This window comes from Mesoplodon densirostris, chromosome 3 (assembly GCF_025265405.1).
Source record: "Mesoplodon densirostris isolate mMesDen1 chromosome 3, mMesDen1 primary haplotype, whole genome shotgun sequence".
In the NCBI taxonomy this organism is placed as follows: Eukaryota; Metazoa; Chordata; class Mammalia; order Artiodactyla; family Ziphiidae; genus Mesoplodon; species Mesoplodon densirostris.
In genome coordinates, this window is record NC_082663.1 from 62,871,914 (window position 1) to 62,890,258 (window position 18,345).

General features: G+C 39.0%; 1 non-coding gene across 1 annotated transcript; it reads left to right on the forward strand.

The window, feature by feature from the left end:
* Positions 1–219: 219 nt before the first annotated feature.
* TRNAG-GCC (transfer RNA glycine (anticodon GCC)) lies at positions 220–293 on the forward strand. The gene has a single exon. It is a non-coding gene; the product is annotated as a tRNA-Gly (tRNA).
* The last annotated feature ends 18,052 nt before the right edge of the window (positions 294–18,345 follow it).

An 18,345-nucleotide genomic window follows, 5' to 3' on the forward strand; every position in this document is an offset into this window, starting at 1 on the left:
ACACAACACTGTTAATTAACTATGCTCCAATATAAAATAAATATTTTTTAAAAGCCCAAGCTTTTGCATAGCAAAGGAAACCATTAAAAAAAAACAAACACAAAAATAAAACCTATGGAATAGGAGAAAAAATTTGCAAATGATGTGACCGACATGGGAATAACCTCCAAGATATACAAACAGCTCATACAAATCAACAACAAAAAACAAACAAGGGACTCCCCTGGTGGTCCAGTGGGTAGGACTCCGCACTGCCAATGCAGGGGGCCTGGGTTCGATCCCTGGTCAGGGAACTAAGATCCCATATGCCACAACTAAGCCCATGTACCGCAACTACTGAGCCCATTCGCTCTAGAGCCCACATACCACAACTAGAGAAGCCCGCACAAAGGAAAAATGAAAAACAAAAAACAAAAAAAACCCAATCAAAAAATGGGCAGAAGACCTAAATAGCATTTCTCCAAAGAAGACATAAGGATGGGCAGTAGGCACATGAGATGCTCAACGACACTAATTATTAGAGAAATGCAAATCAAAACCACAATGACATACCACCTCACAAGGGTCAGAATGGCCATCAGTAAAAAGTCTACAAATAACAAATGCTAGAGAGGGTGTGGAGAAAGGGGAACTCACGTACACTGTTGGTGGGAATGTAAGTTGCTGCAGCCACTATGGAAAAGAATATGTAGGTCCCCCAGAAAACTAATAATACAATTACCATATGATCCAGCAATTCCACTCCTGGACACATATCCAGACAAAACTATAATTCAAAAAGATACATGCACCCCTATGTTCACAGCAGCACTATTCACAATAGCCAAGACATGGAAACAACCTAAATATCCAACAAAAGATGAATGGATAAAAAAGATGTGGTACATATATACAATGGAATACGACTCAGCCATAAAAAAGAACAAAATAATATTTGCAGCAATATGGATGCAACTAGAGATTATCATACTAAATGAAGTATGTCAGATAGAGAAAGACAAACACCATATGATGTCACTTATATGTGGAATCTAAAATATGGCACAAATAAACCTATCTACAAAACAGAAACAGACTCACAGACATAGAGAGCAGACTTGTGGCTGCCAAGGGAGAGGGATTGGGGGAGGGATGGACTGGGAGTTTGGGATTAGTAGGTGCAAACTATTTAGAATGGATAAACAACAAGGTTCTACTGTATAGCACAGGGAAATATATCCAATCTCCTTAAACGGTAATGGAAAAGAATATTAAAAAGAATGTATACATGTGTATAAACTGAGTCACTTTGCTCCATAGCAGAAATTAACATTGTAAATCAACTATACTTCAAAAAAAAATGAAAGGAAAAAATCCTTCTCTGGGTCATGATATTTTGCTAACTTATATTGTCCCAAATAATTAAATAATTACTTAGTTTTCCATTTTATATTCTTAATGGAGAACATACTATATATAAGTCTATATACTTATCACTGTCATAAACTTATTTCTGCTCATCTATCTATATAGAAGAAAAATGATTAGTTGTTATAACCATTCTGTACTGAGAAAAAATGCACAAGGCTGTCCTCTCCTCATCAGCTCAAACCCTTCCTGTTTCTATATGCCCTTATTTCACTGCTCCCACCTAACTAAATTCTCAGCCTGGTATAACCTACCAAAATTTAGGAATTTGAGGTAAGGATTCTGGTAAGGCATATGGGCTGACTATAAGGAAAAATTTATGGATGGAATGACAAGACATAGTCACAGCATTTGAGAAGTGAAAGAGACCTTTGCAATAATTCACTGAATCTCCTTTTTCACCGAAGAGGAGACTAAATTATGAGCAAACCTAGAACTGAGGCTGTAATCCATTACCTATTCAATTTCATCACTTGATGTCTTTTCTTACTTCCTCACTACAAAGGCACATTAAAGATCTCTAGTATGCAAACATGATAAAGCGAAGTGAGGTGAGGTGGACAGAGGTGAATAGGGGAGAGGAGAGCTTAAAAAGAACACATGGCCTGGGCAACTCTCCATTTGAGTCCTGATGACTACCTGAAAACATACATCCTTCATTCTTATAAGTTCCCATGACTCCAGGACATCTTACTGGCTGGAACTCATTAAACCAACTAAGTTTCTAGTCCTCAGTCCCTAACCTGTGGGAGTTTTACATGCCAGGAGACTCTAGCTACCTTATGAGTCTAGCCCAAACAAACTGGTATTGCCCCTAGACTCCCCTCTGTCTCCTAAAGTTCCCTTTAGGGTACAAAATAACTGTTCCCCAGACAATTATGGGAGAAACTGCCCATTTGCCCAATGAAAATGATGTATCAAAAATGCAAACATGGGCTTCCCTGGTGGCGTAGTGGTTGAGAGTCCACCTGCCAATGCAGGGAACACGGGTTCATGCCCCAGTCCAGGAAGACCCCACATGCCGCGGAGCGGCTGGGCCCGTGAGCCACGGCCGCTGAGCCTGCGCGTCCGGAGCCTGTGCTCCGCAACGGGTGAGGCCACAACAGTGAGAGGCCCGCGTACCACAAAAAAAAAAAAAGCAAACATTAATTCCAAGTCATTAATCTTCCAGGTCCACAATCCCTTATCCATAATTCCAAAATCCAAAAAGCTCTCAAAAATGAAAAATATGTATAACTCATTTGGTGGCAAAACTTCATTTGACCATATTTTGTGGCAAAACCTAACCTAAGTTGATGTGAGGCTTTTTTAGTCTTGTTTTAGCACATTCCATGTGAATATTCACACATTTCACTGCAGAAACTCTAATGTATTTGACCAGGTCTGCTGTGCTGCCCGCAAAGAGTATTATAAATAGCATATGTACATTACTATTTGATAAACTCTAAAAAATTCTAAATTCTGAAATTCATCTGGTACCAAAGATTTCAGATTAGGCACCGTGGGCCTTATAAGCAATAGGCCTCTGGTCCTTCAGATTTTAAGACTTCAGCTTGATTCCTGGCCCCACCTTCTAGCTCAGTAACTGTGGATGAGTCATCTGGTTCTTACTAAGTTTGAGATACTTACAAGAGTTATTTTTGCAGAAGAGTCAGCATAACTTCATGACCTACAGGTGACTAAAACATTAAAGGTGAGAAGTCAGGAGGAGAAGTAGGCCTGAGATGCATTCAATTACACATCTTTTGGCATTTGAGGCAATGTGTGAAGATGCCCTCCAGCAGATGTACAGATAGACTGTAGTTCTAGTGGATGGATGTTGGAATAAGGGCCACAGGGTTGAGGAAAACAGAACTAAAAACTGGACCTTTGAGACAGCAGCTAATTCCAGAGAACAAGTCTCAAGAAAAGTCCTAGAGAATGCCAGAGGGAAAGAAATCAGAAAGAACCATCCAAGAGACAGAAGGCCAAGGAACACAGCACCATAAAAGTCAAAGTAAAACAGAGTTTCCCAAAGGGGTTGACCAGAAAAATTAAACGCTGGAAAAAGATTATGGATTACGAGGTGTCTGAGCAAAGGGTAATCGTTTCGACTAGAAGGAAGCCACTAGAGATTTTGAAAGTGTGGTTTCAGTAAAGACTATAAGGGAATGTGTGATGCATGGTGAGGAAATGAAGGTAACAGATCAGGGCACTGATGTGAGAAAAAATATAAACAACTGTAGTAGTCAGCTAAGAAAAGGAAAATCAGAGAAGTAAATAATGGTAAACAACTCACGCATCTGAAAAATAAAATGGAATATTTTCTACTTTTTAGAATAATCTAAATAACATTTCTCTCTTTAAAGCACAAACTTTATATTTATCAAGTGCTTGGAAAGTATCTAATTTATTATTCTGCTTTATAACTTTTATGAAGAGAAACAACTATATTTTGCAGATGGAGTAAAGGCAGGTTTAAGTACTTTCTTCATTATTATTACTATTCCTAGTTAGTAAGCTTTCATTGATTACCTACCATATTCAGAAAGCTATACCAGTGCCATGCTTATTACAGTGCCTGGCATTATTCAGTGCTTAATAACTTTTTTTTAAACTGTGTTGAATTACGAATATTTAAATTTAGTGTCACTGTAAGCCCTCTGGAGTACCAGGCTCTTTCTTAGTTCAACCGTCTTGCAAATGCTAAGAAACAGATTTGAATATACCTACATATATACCGGAAAAAAAAATTGAATATAAAGAATAAAGATCAAAGGATTTCCCTGGTGGTCCAGTGGTAAAGAATCCACCTTTGGGACTTCCCTGGTGGCACAGTGGTTAAGAATCTGCCTGCCAATGCAGGGGACACGGGTTCGATCCCTGGTCCGGGAAGATCCCACATGCCGTGGAGCAACTAAGCCCATGCGCTACAACTACTGAGCCTGCGCTCTAGAGCCCGCAAGCCACAACTACTGAGTCTGCGTGCCTAGAGCTCGTGCTCCACAACGAGAAGCCACCGCAGTGAGAAGCCCGTGCACTGCAATGAAGAGTAGCCCCTGCTTACCGCAACTAGAGAAAGCCCACACACAGCAACGAAGACCGAACGCATAGATAGACAGATAGATAGATAGATAAATAAATAAATATTTTTTTAAAAGAATCCGCCTTCCAATGCAGGGGATGCGAGTTCGATCCCTGGTCGGGGAACTAAGATCCCAAGTGCCACGGGGCAACTAAGCCTGCGCACACAACTACTGAGCTCGCACACCTCAACAAGAGAGCCTGCATGCCACAAACTACAGAGCCCACATGCTCTGGAACCCGCGCACCACTACAGAGCCCACACACCCTGGAGCCCATGTGCCACAATTAGAGAGAGAAAACCCACATGCCACAAGAAAAGATCCCACGTGCCTCAACAAAGAGATCCCGTGTGCCTCAACTAAGACCCAATGCAGCCAAAAAAATGAAGGAAGGGAGGGAGGGAGAATAAAGATCAAATTACAGTTCAGTAAGAATTACGAACATTAAATATTGACTCCACTGACTCACTAAATGCCCATTCATTTGAAACCTAAGAAAATAGGAGGAAAAAAAAGACCTGAATGAACTAAGAATTTGAATATGCAATCCTTTTATTAAAGAGCAATGGGGCATCTAATTATCTGAGGAATTGACAATTGTTTCAACTCATTTGCTATTTCAAAAAAAAATATGCTAAGATTTTAATAAACTTGTTTTCTTACACTTTTTATAAGTTATATCTCATAGTTTAAAACAGCAGGGTACCTGTACTCATACACAAGGACAAAACAATCAGGTTATTTCTAAAGAAAATATGGCCATTTAAAAATAGAATAAATAACTTGTTTTCTCTTATTATTACTCTAGGGTTTTTATATAGGGTTTTTTAGGTTAGTGCAACTGAGGCATTTTCTACCAAAGTACCATAAAAAGAATAAAACACTTAGCCAGGAATTGGGGTAGGAAGGACATTAATAGCCCAAAAGGCTCTCCACAAGCTCAAGATGTATCTTAGAATTTTGTGTTAATTGAACATTCTACCCCACAATACATTCATGTTTTTTAATATAAAATAGTGTTCTAAATTATTTACCACTTACATTACATTTCTCTTAATATTTGAGTAAAATCAACCCTCAAGGAAGATGCACCACAAATCCAATGGCTTCCCAACTTACTGGCCTCTCAGCCTCAGTTTTAGAACTATAGCTATAGGAGTTTAGGTAATGAGGGGAGGACACAATGTTTTCTGATCAAATGAATCTTTCAAGAGACAACATACTACTGAGGACTGTTGAGGAGGGTGGAGTAAGGAGGCAACACAGAGAGTGAGTGGGCCAATGTAAATGTACTCCACTGAAGAGCCAAAACTTTCTAAACTTAATAGTAAAGAAGGATTCATATTCTTTTCATTATGTCCCATGAAATTAAATGCCACAAAATTATTTCAGTTTGCTTTCCTTCATTCACCTATTCCTTCATTCATCCATTCATTCATTCAACAAATATGTATTATGCCCCTTTCCACGCCAGACTGTGTCCTAGATACTCAAGATACAAAAACGAAACAGAAAATCCCTACCTTGAGGATCTCACAGTCTTGGGGGAAGGGACATGCAGTACAACAGAGTAAGAGCTATAAAAATAACTGTACACAGTGAGCACAGAGAGACCAACTCTTCCTAGGAGAGTTACCCAAAAAAAGGAAACATCAAATTTTTAAGAAGAGGCAGAAATGTAGTACATTAAGAACCACAGATGGAATGAACTGAAAAAGACTTTGAGCTCATTTAGGCCAATGCCTCATCTTAAAAACAAAAAAACCCTGAGGCCCAGATTGGTAAATGATCCTGCCAAATGGGGTGGAGCTCATTAGAGGTGGTCTGAAGCCAGTGCTCGCTCCGTCTTTAGCATTCTCTGGTTCATTTTCTAGCCTCTAGTCATTTTTAAAATCTTATATATAAAAATTTTATCCATCACAAAAACACTTAAATTTTTAACTTTAAGGTGATACAGTGCTTTTCCAGGAATATATTTTTTCTTTAAAAAATTTTATTACAATTTTTAAATTTCACTGTCATGTAACCTATTGACCAAATTCAATAGCTTTTAACATTTTGGCACATGTGCTTTACCTCTCCTTTTTTTCTTTCTTTGTTACCAAAAATTCTAAAGTAAATTCCTGACATGTCTATGTCATTTCAACCCCCAATACTTCTATGTTTATATCTGAAAAACAAGGACAATTTCTTACATCACTACAATATGGTCATACCTAAAAAATTAACAATGATTCCTTAATAACATCTAATAGCCAATCAATATTTAAATTTCCTTATTTATCTCAAAAATGTCTTTTTAGTTATTCCATTTAAAATATTTATTTAAAATATTTATTTCTACTTCACTACAAAACAGTATTCAACAATCCTATTTTTCTTGCTTTTTACAAACTTCTATTCTGAACTTGTACTTACAAGGGTTTTACACATAAGTCATTAACTTCAGGCACACCTCCCCAACCCTTATCCCAGTCTCTCCCCATATATATATATATATATATATATATATATATATATATTTTTTTTTTTTTTTTTGGCTGCGTTGGGTCTTTGTTGCTGCATGCGGGCTTTCTCTAGTTGTGGCGAGTGGGGGCTACTCTTCATTGTGGTGCACGGGTTTCTCATTACGGTGGCTTCTCTTGTTGAGGAGCACAGGCTCTAGGCATGCGGGCTTCAGTAGTTGTGGCACGCAGGCTCAGTATTTGTGGCTCACAGGCTTAGTTGCTCCATGGCATGTGGGATCATCCTGGGCCAGGGCTCGAACCCGTGTCCCCTGCATTGGCAGGTGGATTCTTAACCACTGTGCCACTACGGAAGTCCCTCAATATATTTTTAAAACTTGAATAATTATTTCAGATATCCTTCCTGCTTTTTCACCCCAACATACATAAGCTATGGCTCTCTTATTATTTTCTCTAGTCTTAATAAAATTACAGTAAAACCCCATTAAAAAGGTCCCTTCTATATCACAGATAAAATCACATTTCAGGGCGGAAGAGTAAGACGCGGAGATCACCTTCCTCCCCACAGATACACCAGAAATACAGCTACACGTGGAACAACTCCTACAGAACACCTACTGAACGCTGGCAGAAGACCCCAGACCTCCCAAAAGGCAAGAAACTCCCCACATACCTGGGTAGGGCAAAGCGGAGAGATTCCCGCACAGAGGAGCGGTGCCGAGCGGCACTCACCAGCCCGAGAGGCTTGTCTGCTCCCCCGCCGTGGAGGGCGGCGCTGGAGCTGAGGCTCGGGCTTCGGTCAGAGCGCAGCGAGAGGACTGGGGCTGGCGGCGAGAACCCAGCCTGAAGGGGGCTAATGTGCCACAGCTAGCCGGGAGGGAGTCCGGGAAAACTCTGGAGCTGCCGAAGAGGCAGGAGACATTTTCTTCCCTCTTGGTTTCCTGGTGCGCGAGGAGAGGGGATTAAGAGCGCCGCGTAAAGGAGCTCCAGAGACGGGCGCGAGTCGCGGCTGAAAGCGCGGAGCCCAGAGACGGGCGTGGGACGCTGGGGCTGCTGCTGCCGCCGCCAAGAATCCTGTGTGCGAGCGCAGGTCACTGTCCACACCGCCCTTCCGGGAGCCTGTGCAGCCTGCCACTGCCGGGGTCCCGGGATCCAGGGGCGGCTTCCCTGAGAGAACGCACGGCGCGCCTCGGGCTGGTGCAACGTCACGCCGACCTCTGCCGCTGCAGGCTCGCCCCGCACTCCGTGCCCCTCCCTTCCGCCGGGCCTGAGTGAGCCAGAGTCCCCGAAGAGGCTGCTCCTTTAACCCTGTCCTGTCTGAGCGAAGAACAGACGCCCTCCGGCGACCTACACGCAGAGGCGGGGCCAAATCCAAAGCTGAGACCCAGGAGCTGTGAGAACAAAGAAGAGAAAGGGAAACCTCTCCCAGCAGCCTCAGAAGCAGCGGATTAAAGCTCCACAATCAACTTGATGTACCCTGCATCTGTGGAATACATGAATAGACAACAAATCATCCCAAATTGAGGAGCCAGGAGTCAGTGCTGTGCCTCTGAGGTGGGAGAGCCAACTTCAGGACACTGGTCCACAAGAGACCTCCCAGCTCCACATAATATCAAACGGCGAAAATCTTCCAGAGATCTCCATCTCAACACCAGCACCCAGCTTCACTCAACGACCAGCAAGCTACAGTGCTGGACACCCTATGCCAAACAACTAGCAAGACAGGAACACAACGCCACCCATTAGCAGAGAGGTGGCCTAAAATCATAAAAAGTCTGCAGACACCCCAAAACACACCACCAGACGTGGACCTGCCCACCAGAAAGACAAGATCCAGCCTCATCCACCAAAACACAGGCAGTAGTCCCCTCCACCAAGAAGCCTACACAAGCCACTAAACCAACCTTAGCCACTGGGGACAGACACCAAAAACAACGGGAACTACAAACCTGCAGCCTGCAAAAAGGAGACCCCAAACACAGTAACATAAGAAAATGAGAAGACAGAAAAACACACAGCAGGAGAAGGAGCAAGATAAAAACCCACCAGACCTAACAAATGAAGAGGTAATAGGCAGTCTACCTGAAAAAGAATTCAGAATAATGATGGTAAAGATGATCCAAACTCTTGGAAATAGAATAGACAAAATGCAAGAAACAGTTAACAAGGACCTAGAAGAACTAAAGACGAATCAAGCATCGATTAAAAACACAATAAATGAAATAAAAAATACTCTAGATGGGATCAATAGCAGAATAACTGAGGCAGAAGAACGGATAAGTGAGGTGGAAGATAAAATAGTGGAAATAACTGCTGCACAGCAAAATAAAGAAAAAAGAATGAAAAGAACAGAGGACAGTCTCAGAGACCTCTGGGACAACATTAAACGCACCAACATTCGAATTATAGGGGTTCCAGAAGAAGAAGAGAAAAAGAAAGGGACTGAGAAAATATTTGAAGAGATTATAGTTGAAAATTTCCCTAATATGGGAAAGGAAATAGTTAATCAAGTCCAGGAGGCACAGAGAGTCCCATACAGAATAAATCCAAGGAGAAATACACCAAGACACATATTAATCAAACTGTCAAAAATTAAACACAAAGAAATCATATTAAAAGCAGCAAGGCAAAAACAACAAATAACACACAAGGGAATCCCCATCAGGATAACAGCTGATCTCTCAGCAGAAACTCTACAAGCCAGAAGGGAGTGGCAGGACATAATTAAAGTGATGAAGGAGAAAAACCTGCAACCAAGATTACTCTACCCAGCAAGGATCTCATTCAGATTTGATGGAGAAATTAAAACGTTTACAGACAAGCAAAAGCTGAGAGAATTCAGCACCACCAAACCAGCTTTACAACAAATGCTAAAGGAACTTCTCTAGGCAAGAAACACAACAGAAGGAAAAGAACTACAATAACGAACCCAAAACAATTAAGAAAATGGGAATAGGAACATACATATCAATAATTACCTTAAATGTAAATGGACTAAATGCTCCCACCAAAAGACACAGACTGGCTGAATGGATACAAAAACAAGACCCATATATATGCTGCCTACAAGAGACCCACTTCAGACCTAGAGACACATACAGACTGAAAGTAAGGGGATGGAAAAAGATATTCCATGCAAATGGAAACCAAAAGAAAGCTGGAGTAGCAATTCTCATATCAGACAAAATAGACTTTAAAATAAAGACTACTAGAAGAGACAAAGAAGGACACTACATAATGATCAAGGGATCGATCCAAGAAGAAGATATAACAATTGTAAATATTTATGCACCAAACATAGGAGCACCTCAATACATAAGGGAAATATTAACAGCCATAAAAGGAGAAATCGACAGTAACACAATCATAGTAGGGGACTTTAACACCCCACTTTCACCAATGGACAGGTCATCCAAAATGAAAATAAATAAGGAAACACAAGCTTTAAATGATACATTAAACAAGATGGACTTAATTGATATTTATAGGACATTCCATCCAAAAACAACAGAATACACATTTTTCTCAAGTGCTCATGGAACATTCTCCAGGATAGATCATATCTTGGGTCACAAATCAAGCCTTGGTAAATTTAAGAAAATTGAAATTGTATCAAGTATCTTTTCCGACCACAATGCTATGAGACTAGATATCAATTACAGGAAAAGAGCTGTAAAACATACAAACACATGGAGGCTAAACAATACACTACTTAATAACGAAGTGATCACTGAAGAAATCAAAGAGGAAATTTAAAAACTACCTAGAAACAAATGAAAATGGAGACATGACGACCCAAAACCTATGGGATGCAGCAAAAGCAGTTCTAAGAGGGAAGTTTATGGCAATACAATCCCACCTTAAGAAACAGGAAACATCTCGAATAAACAACCTAACCTTGCACCTAAAGCAATTAGAGAAAGAAGAACAAAAACATCCCAAAGTTAGCAGAAGGAAAGAAATCATAAAAATCAGATCAGAAATAAATGAAAAAGAAATGAAGGAAACGATAGCAAAGATCAATAAAACTAAAAGCTGGTTCTTTGAGAAGATAAACAAAATTGATAAACCATTAGCCAGACTCATCAAGAAAAAAAGGGAGAAGACTCAAATCAATAGAATTAGAAATGAAAAAGGAGAAGTAACAACTGACACTGCAGAAATACAAAAGATCATGAGAGATTACTATAAGCAACTCTATGCCAATAAAATGGACAACCTGGAAGAAATGGACAAATTCTTAGAAATGCACAACCTGCCAAGACTGAATCAGGAAGAAATAGAAAATATGAACAGACCAATCACAAGCACTGAAATTGAAACTGTGATAAAAAATCTTCCAACAAACAAAAGCCCAGGACCAGATGGCTTCACAGGGGAATTCTATCAAGCATTTAGAGAAGAGCTAACACCTATCCTTCTGAAACTCTTCCAAAATATAGCAGAGGGAGGAACACTCCCAAACTCATTCTATGAGGCCACCATCACCTTGATACCAAAACCAGACAAGGATGTCACAAAGAAAGAAAACTACAGGCCAATATCACTGATGAACATAGATGCAAAAATCCTCAACAAAATACTAGCAAACAGAATCCAACAGCACATTAAAAGGATCATACACCATGATCAAGTGGGGTTTATTCCAGGAATGCAAGGATTCTTCAATATACGCAAATCAATCAACGTGATACACCATATTAACAAACTGAAGGAGAAAAACCATATGATCATCTCAATAGATGCAGAGAAAGCTTTTGACAAAATTCAACACCCATTTATGATAAAAACCCTGCAGAAAGTAGGCATAGAGGGAACTTTCCTCAACATAATAAAGGCCATATATGACAAACCCACAGCCAGCATCGTCCTCAATGGTGAAAAACTGAAACCATTTCCACTAAGATCAGGAACAAGACAAGGGTGCCCACTCTCACCACTCTTATTCAACATAGTTTTGGAAGTTTTAGCCACAGCAATCAGAGAAGAAAAGGAAATAAAAGGAATCCAAATCAGAAAAGAAGAAGTAAAGCTGTCACTGTTTGCAGATGACATGATACTATACATAGAGAATCCTAAAGATGCTACCAGAAAACTACTAGAGCTAATCAATGAATTTGGTAAAGTTGCAGGATACAAAATTAATGCACAGAAATCTCTGGCATTCCTATATACTAATGATGAAAAATCTGAAAGTGAAATCAAGGAAACACTCCCATTTACCATTGCAACAAAAAGAATAAAATATCTAGGAATAAACCTACCTAAGGAGACAAAAGACCTGTATGCAGAAAATTATAAGACACTGATGAAAGAAATTAAAGATGATACAAATAAATGGAGAGATGTACCATGTTCTTGGATTGGAAGAATCAACATTGTGAAAATGACTCTACTACCGAAAGCAATCTACAGATTCAATGCAATACCTATCAAACTACCAATGGCATTTTTCACAGAACTAGAACAAAAAATTTCACAATTTGTATGGAAACACAAAAGACCCCGAATAGCCAAAGCAATCTTGAGAACGAAAAATGGAGCTGGAGGAATCAGGCTCCCTGACTTCAGACTATACTACAAAGCTACAGTAATCAAGACAGTATGGTACTGGCACAAAAACAGAAATATAGATCAATGGAACAGGATAGAAAGCCCAGAGATAAACCCACGGACATATGGTCACCTTATCTTTGATAAAGGAGGCAGGAATGTACAGTGGAGAAAGGACAGTCTCTTCAATAAGTGGTGCTGGGAAAACTGGACAGGGACATGTAAAAGTATGAGATTAGATCACTCCCTAACACCATACACAAAAATAAGCTCAAAATGGATTAAAGACCTAAATGTAAGGCCAGACACTATCAAACTCCTAGAGGAAAACATAGGCAGAACACTCTATGACATAAATCACAACAAGATCTTTTTTGACCCACCTCCTAGAGAAATGGAAATAAAGACAAAAATAAACACATGGGACCTAATGAAACTTCAAAGCTTTTGCACAGCAAAGGAAACCATAAACAAGACCAAAAGACAATCCTCAGAATGGGAGAAAATATTTGCAAATGAAGCAACTGACAAAGGATTAATCTCCAAAATTTATAAGCAGCTCATGCAGCTCAATAGCAAAAAAACAAACAACCCAATCCAAAAATGGGCAGAAGACCTAAATAGACATTTCTCCACAGAAGATATACAGACTGCCAACAAACACATGAAAGGATGCTCAACATCTTTACTCATTAGAGAAATGCAAATCAAAACTACAATGAGATATCATCTCACACCAGTCAGAATGGCCATCATCAAAAAATCTAGAAACAATAAATGCTGGAGAGGGTGTGGAAAAAAGGGAACACTCATGCACTGCTGGTGGGAATGTGAATTGGTACAGCCACTATGGAGAACGGTATGGAGGTTCCTTAAAAAACTACAAATAGAACTACCATATGAACCAGCAATCCCACTACTGGGCATATACCCTGAGAAAACCATAATTCAAAAAGAGACATGTACCAAAATGTTCATAGCAGCCCTATTTACAATAGCCCGGAGATGGAAACAACCTAAGTGTCCATCATTGGATGAATGGGTAAAGAAGATGTGGCACATATATACAATGGAATATTACTCAGCCATAAAAAGAAACGAAATTGAGCTATTTGTAATGAGGTGGATGGACCTAGAGTCTGTCATACAGAGTGAAGTAAGTCAGAAAGAGAAAGACAAATACTGTATGCTGACACATATATATGGAATTTAAGAAAAAAAAAATGTCATGAAGAACATAGGGGTAAGACAGGAATAAAGACACAGACCTACTAGAGCATGGACTTGAGGATATGGGGAGGGGGAAGGGTAAGCTGTGACAAAGTGAAAGAGCGGCATGGACATATATACACTACCAAACATAAGGTAGATAGCTAGTGGGAAGCAGCCGCATAGCACAGGGAGATCAGCTCGGTTCTTTGTGACCGCCTGGAGGGGTGGGATAGGGAGGGTGGGAGGGAGACGCAAAAGGGAGGGGATATGGGAACATATGTATATGTATAACTGATTAAATTTGTAAAATAAAAAATAAAATAAAATAAAATAAATAAATAAATAAATAAATAAAAAATCACATTTCAGATTCAGATATATACACACACACACACACACACACATACACACACACACACACATATATACGGCACTGTGTGATTCATGTAACTGCAATCATAATTCAATAAGCCTAGATTTTCCTTCCCTGTCAATGCAAAAGTGAAAATTGAGTTTGCTTATATCTGTATCCCTGATATGGCTCCTTTCTTGGCCATATTTTCAAATGCATAAATAACATTTTCAAAAATGTCTGAAAATGTGCAACAAAGCAAATCTCAACAAATTTCAAAGAACTGAAATCATACAGACTATGACTGATATCATACAGAGATGTTCTCTGACCACAGTGCAACTAAGCTAAATGTCAGTATTTTAAAAGATAACTTGAAAATTCCTAAATATTTTTGGGGAAAAAAATCTACCTCTGGAAACAGAGGCAAGGGAACCCTAAATCAGAGACCTACAGTGAGCTGATCAAAATGTCCCACTGCTCACCATCTCATTTTTGGAAGCAGCTCCAACAACTCTGGACCTGAGTAAGCCCCAATAATTTTATGGCCCAATGGTGTCCTAAGAGGGAAATTCTGGACTTCTGCCTAATATAGCTAAAGGATATAGAAGAGGAATCAAGTAATTAAAGAAACAGAAAAGATATAATCACGTTTGTATTTCTGGCTGGAGAAGTGTCTTTCTGTTTACATCTAGTTCATCAAGCAATCCAAGATTTATAAATATGTTGTTCAGGTAGAAGATGTGGATTCAAATACTTATTTAGAACTTACAGTAATATGGTTCCCTTTTTCAATAACTTTATGCATTAAATGCATAAGGTAAGGAAATGGAGAAGTATGTAAGGCACAGGTCCTGCCCTCAGGACCAAAGTCTAAAAACAATAAATGACACACTGTGGCGGCAGTGGTGTTTTCAGTGTCTTTACTCCCCAGACAAAAAGGAATGTTTTCACTGTATTTATAAAATATGTACAAATTAAGACAAAACATTTAGTTCTGAAATTATATTAGATGAGTTTGTGAAGCCGGTAGTTATAATTAAACTTTATCTAGTACTTTTACTATTTAGGGCAAATACCAGAGCTATTCATGGATCCACTGATTCTGAGTTTGCTGTTTTTGTCTCTTCATTTCCTATCCTAAATTGTTCCCCTTATGTTCCCTGCTCACTGTAGAGACAAATTTTAGCTCTTAAATGTCTGGGGACAGATTCTCCCACTCCAGCTTCCCCTTCTGCACAGAATGCTTCATGCTTATGAAACACTCAGAGCCTGGGGAGAAAGGTGCTATACCCATGCAAAGTGTGGTTATTATTATTGATGTTTCTCATAAACACTGATATTTAAAATGTCAAAAGTAATGTCAGACCCTAAGGTAACAACAAAGCTTTTTCTCTTGGAAAGCTATTGCATTACGTTTGCTTTGATGTCAGTTACGTCTGTAATGTGTAAAACACCTCCATGTAGGCACAGCTCAGAGGCAAGGATGACTAGTCCAGAGGGCTAATAACAAAGACTTTATTTTCTGCCACATCCCACCAGTCAGGTAGTTCCCACAGTGGTTACCTGAGTCACTATGTACACATATAAGTTTATGCTAGCATGAGGAAAATTATATATAGGACTCGGGTTCGAAAGAGCAAGCCCTTCCACAAGTCGCCTGATGATTAATCAGTCATTTCATTTCAGCATTTATTGAGATCCTATGATATGTGCACAGTGCTGTACTAGGTACTGAGGATAATAATATAAATATCTTTCTTGACCTCAAAGAGCTCAGAGAGTAATAAAAGAGACATAGATGTAAATGAAGCAAAATGAAAAAAGGACTTTAAAAGATGCATAAGCAAGTGCAAAAAAAAAGTACTGAAATTTACCTGGGGACACCAGAGAAGTCTCCATGGAAAGTGTAGTAGTTGAACTAAAAATAACAGTTCTGAAGTCAGAGAAGGGAAGAAAAAGGGAATTATAAACAAAGTCAAAAAAGCTTAAGAGTTACATAGTTCAGAATTATACTCTAAAAGAGAAAGAACATTGGACTTTAAGTTCCAAGACTATGGTTTTAGTTCCTGCCTCATCTCTGACTCTCTACAGAAACTTAATTGATAAGAAAAATGGGATTAGGGTTTACCTAATAGAGATGCTATTGAAAATCTTGAACATCTTGTATGGACACTGACCAATCAAAACGAACGTTGGCTATAATCAGTACAGACATTTTGCTGAATACCAACTAGCCTTACCTACATCTTTTTTTTTTTTCTGTCCTCCCCCTCTAGAATGTAGGTTCCTTGGGAGAAACCATTGTTAATCACTGTATTCTAAAAACGTACCAGGGATTTGTTTTAACCAGGTATGGTAAGACATGAAGACAGAGAAATGATCATCATGAAGGAAGAAGTTTATACTTGCAGACCCCTAGAAACAGGAGCATTTCTAAAATACACCAATATAATAATATAATAATAATGGCACAAATGGTAACAATGATAATATTCAGAATGTCCTCAGAAACCCAATTTAGATCCAATAAGACTTAAAAATGGTCGAACCTGTCGAAAAGAATATTTATGATATTCTGATTAAGATTAATTTTCTCCTCCCAGAGAGAAAACAAGGTTCTTTTCCTCTACATAACTAGGCCTTTACACAGAGTACACCTAGTTTCACAAGATAAAACACAGGTAAAACATAAGCAATCTTTAAGACTATCTCCTAGCCTCCCTTAATCCAGTGAGGAGGAAAATAGGAAGATACCCAGCTGACAGGGAAATAGTTAAGGTATCTCATCACTCCCGACAGAATTCTCCATATACGTAAAACAAAGCGGGGGCAGGGGCGGATGTCCCTGTACCAGCTGGCAGGACCCCATGGAATGAGTCTTGCTTTGCTAATTCTGTTGACATCTCTCTCAGCAGGTACAGCAGCAGCAGCACCAAGATCCCAAACTGGTCTTGTTGCCTCAAGCTGCCTCGGGGAAATGGTCAAAGGAACTCAATTTTTAAATCTCAACTATTACAACTTTTCAAGAGTGGCTAGACATTTAGAGGCCATGCTGTCCGGGCCCAAATAAGCCAATAATGCCTGTTAAATACACTGCTAAGAGCTAATGACCCTGTGACATTTCAAACAGTTGTTTCAAGTCTACATTCAAACTGCTGCATTATAATCAAGTTGTATAAACCTGTCTCACATTTAAGGCCTATGGGCTTCAGCTAATGAAGGAGATAGTTTGACAACTAAAAGGAAAAAATCTTGTTACAAATTGGCAGGTGTAAGAGGAGTCAAAGTCCTAGAAAAAAAAAAATTGTTTCAAGACCTCTACTAGTAAAGATCCTGAGGTTACCACTACAACCACAACCTTTATGAAGTTTCTGGTGATTCTCTAAGGGTTATTACACTGAACTTGAGGAATACAATATCTCAAGTTAACATACCTAGATGAGACTTTTCTTTAATTTTTATTTTTTTATTGAAGTAGAGTTGACTGACAGTGTTTCAGGTATACAGAAAAGTGATTCAGATACACACAGATATATGCTATAGATATGTATTCTTTTCAGATTCTTTTCCATTATAAGTTACTACAAAATATTGAATATATAGTTCCCTGTGCTATTCAGTAGGTCCATGTTGGTTATCTATTTTATATATAGTAGTGTATATCTGTTAATACCGAATTCCTAATTTATCCCTCTCCCACTTTCCCCTTTGGTAACCATAAGTTTGTTTTTTATATCTGTGAGTCTATTTCTGTTTTGTAAATAAGTTCATTTGTAACATTTTTTAGATGCCACATATGAGTGATATTGTATGATATTTGTCTTTCTGTGTCTGACTTACTTCAGTTAGTATGATAATCACTAGGTCCATTCATGTTGCTGCATATGGCATTATTTCATTATTTCATTCCTTTTTATGTCTGAGTAATATTCCGTTGTATAATATGTACCACACCTTCTTTATCCATTCATCTGTTGATGGACATTTAGATTGCTTCCATGTCTTGGCTGCTGTAAATAGTGCTGCTGTGAACACTGGGGTGCATATGTCTTTTCAAGTTAGAGTTTTTCCCTGATATATACCCAGGTGTGGGACTGTAGGATATATGGTAACTCTATTTTTAGTTTTTTAAGGAAACCCCATACTGCTCTTCATAGTGGCTGTACCAATTTACATTCCCACCAACTGTGTAGGAGGGTCCCCTTTTCTCCACATCCTCTCCAGCATTTATTATTTGTAGTTTTTTTTAATAAACTTATTTATTTTTAATTTTGGCTGTGTTGGGTCT